General features: G+C 44.3%; 1 protein-coding gene across 2 annotated transcripts in view; it reads left to right on the plus strand.

Annotated features, from left to right (window-relative positions):
* The first annotated feature begins 500 nt into the window (after positions 1-500).
* Positions 501-2,875, plus strand: part of ldb1b (LIM-domain binding 1b) — a 30,080-nt gene continuing 27,705 nt past the window's right edge. The window contains exon 1 of one of the 2 annotated variants that reach the window (XM_029429380.1): positions 501-697. The gene's annotated coding sequence lies outside the window, so the exon portion shown is untranslated. The remainder of the gene's footprint in view (positions 698-2,875) is intronic. The other variant, XM_029429123.1, reaches the window with a different exon arrangement.

A 2,875-nucleotide genomic window follows, 5' to 3' on the forward strand; every position in this document is an offset into this window, starting at 1 on the left:
TTTTACTTTCATGTCTCTACTCTCTCTATATATCACGCCCCCCCCTCCCTTTTGCATCTCATCCCTCCCTCACTACTGACCTGAAGGAGGACTCCCACGGTGCTCTTTTGGCATGTTTGAATTTTTAAAGATCCCATGAGATCTAAGGAGTGAAATATGTGTGTGTGTGTGTGTGTGTGTGTGTGTGTGTGTGTGTGTGTGTGTGTGTGTGTGTGTGTGTGTGTGTGTGTGTGTGAGAGCATTTTTCTATATGATTTCCAGTCGTGTAATGTTTTGCGTATGCATGCACGTCTATGACCTTTCAGATATTGTGCAACGCCGGGGGCAAAGCACTCTGATCTTTAACTTGACACCTTCTCCACACAGCCGTTACTTTGAGACCGCAGAAGTTAGGGAGTTGTGTTGCCGTTGTACTCGTTTCATTCTTCTTCACTTGAAGTAAGTCTTCTTTTTCTTCAGCTTTCAGAGCGGGGAAGAGGAATGCCCTCCCACATGGTGCCGAGAACATCTGTTAGTGAGAAATGAAGGCCTGAGAGAGAAAGAGGAGGAGGAGGAGGAAGGGGACATACATTAATACAAGTGGAGGGAAAACAAAGGAGGTGAAGAACAAGAGGGCATGCAGAGAGGTGGAAAGCAGAGGGGAGAAAGTGATACGACATCAGCTGGAGGAGACCATCCTTTCTACAAAACAGCAGAGGTGAGAGAGGCAGTGACTTACAGGTGTACATGAGCGTGTACACGAGCGTGTACGCACACACAAACACACTCAGCGTGGTAACAGAAGCCGGCATCAATAATGTAGCTGAGAGAAACAGGATGCAGATTCTGCCTTACATAAGAGTTTACAGGGGTCTGGCTGTCTCAGAACAGCCTCTTTCATTCTCAGCTTTGCCCTCAGGCGGGATGCACACAAGATTTCTCAAGCTAATTAACCACCACATTTGCCATCCAAACAACATTTTCAAGATTAAAAGTGTGCCACATCAAAGACAACGAGAGCGACGCTAAAGCCAACTTTAGTCTACTGATTCAGGTGAATTGTTTTACCCTGTGGGGCAACATTTTTCAGTAGTGTTTTTGGAGTTCCATTATTGAAACAAGCCTGTTGTTTGAAGCAGGCCTGGGTAGTTTGTTAAAGTACGAATCCTTTAACACTCATGACCTGGGAACTGAACTTTGTCTCTGCAGCTACGGACACATTGATAAGGTGGGACCTGCCAAGAGCCAAAGCACATTGTTGTCACAGTTCAGAGGTCAAAGAGACATAATTGGGGTCTAGCAGGGGTCACTATTTACCTTGGAGAGATTAGATTAGACCAAATCAAAATCTGAAACGCACTAAATCAATATTTTAGCCATGATAGCAGCGTTAGTTTATTAGTTAGTGTGTTAGTTTGTGGTGGTTCCACACTGAAATATATCGCAAACCATGGATTCCCAGGAAATTTGTTACAAACATTCATGGTCCCCGGAGGATGTATCCCACTGGCTTTGGTGATACCCTGACTTCACCTCCAATGCCACCATGAGGTTGAAATTTGTGGTTAAGATTTAAATGTCCCCCCTGGCTGAATTGTAATAACTTCTAATCCCTGGCTTTTCATGTAGCTCTACCATCAGGTCAACATGATGTGTTGTTTATGACCGAGTACCGGCACAACTAATGACATTCCCATCAGCCCCAGCTATACTAATTAACAAATGTGCTTGCACTTTAGCAAAGCACTGTGCCTGTTCCTCACAGAGCTGCTGGCATGGCTGCAGACTGTACTATGTTTCAGCGTCTTTTAGCTCATTGTTTTGGTTTTAGAAACTGATTTGCTAACACGTTTCCACTAACAACTTTATAAGGTGATAATATGTCAATGTTGTGTTTACAACTTGTTGCGCCGCCCTCAAGTCGAGCTGAAAAATCTGTCAATTCAAATTTAACCAAGATGATTCATAAATACATGAATCAAGGAAAGTAAAAAGAAAGAACTGAGGAAACATTTCAGAGGGAATAGAAGCCACAGCAGAAAACTGTGATACTTGATTTTCTCCAGAAATTGCTTTCCTGTTCTCCTTTGTCATTTTCTTCTCTGATGCCTTTTCTTCAGCTTCTTGTTTGTTTGTACTGTCTGTCTTTCATACTTTGGCCTCCACAGCTGTGTGTGTGTGTGTGTGTGTGTGTGTGTGTGTGTGTGTGTGTGTGTGTGTGTGTGTGTGTGTGTGTGTGTGTGTGTGTGTGTGTGTGTGTGTGTGTGTGTGTGTGTGTGTGTGTGTGTGTGTGTGTGTGTGTGTGTGTGTGTGTGTGTGTGTGTGTGTGTGTGTGTGTGTGTGTGTGTGTGTGTGTGTGTGTGTGATAGATAGATAGATAGATAGATAGATAGATAGATAGATAGAGAGTGATTATGGTATTTGAAAGTACGAACTTGTCAAAGCTGTTTCCATGAAACTGTTAATGTGGGCTGATATATGTGTGAACCACAGTTTTCATTTGTAAATGTGTGTGTGTGTAGAGGCTCATCATGCTTGTGCTAGCCTTTTTCTGCCACATTGCCATGGCGACAGTGCCCTCCCGGGGTAATGGGGGATGAGTGCGCCAGAGCTATTTATTCTCTCTTTCTCCCTCCCTCCCCCATCCATCCATCCATCCATCCATCGCCCTCTCTTTCCTTCCGTCACTCTCTCTCTCTCTCTTCATCTCTGCCCTCTTCCTCCTGCAACCTCTCCATCTCCCTGCTTCCTCCGCTCTTTCTTCTCCTCTCTGATTGGCTTAACACTCTCCTCCTCAAAATGAGATGATGCCTAATGAGACAGAGGGTGAGGAAGAGAGGGAGGGAGACAAAGAGCAAGTGTCTTAAAAAAGGGAAGTAAAAATATGTGGAGGAGG

The sequence above is a fragment of the Cottoperca gobio genome, chromosome 1 (assembly GCF_900634415.1).
Source record: "Cottoperca gobio chromosome 1, fCotGob3.1, whole genome shotgun sequence".
Lineage (NCBI taxonomy): Eukaryota > Metazoa > Chordata > Actinopteri > Perciformes > Bovichtidae > Cottoperca > Cottoperca gobio.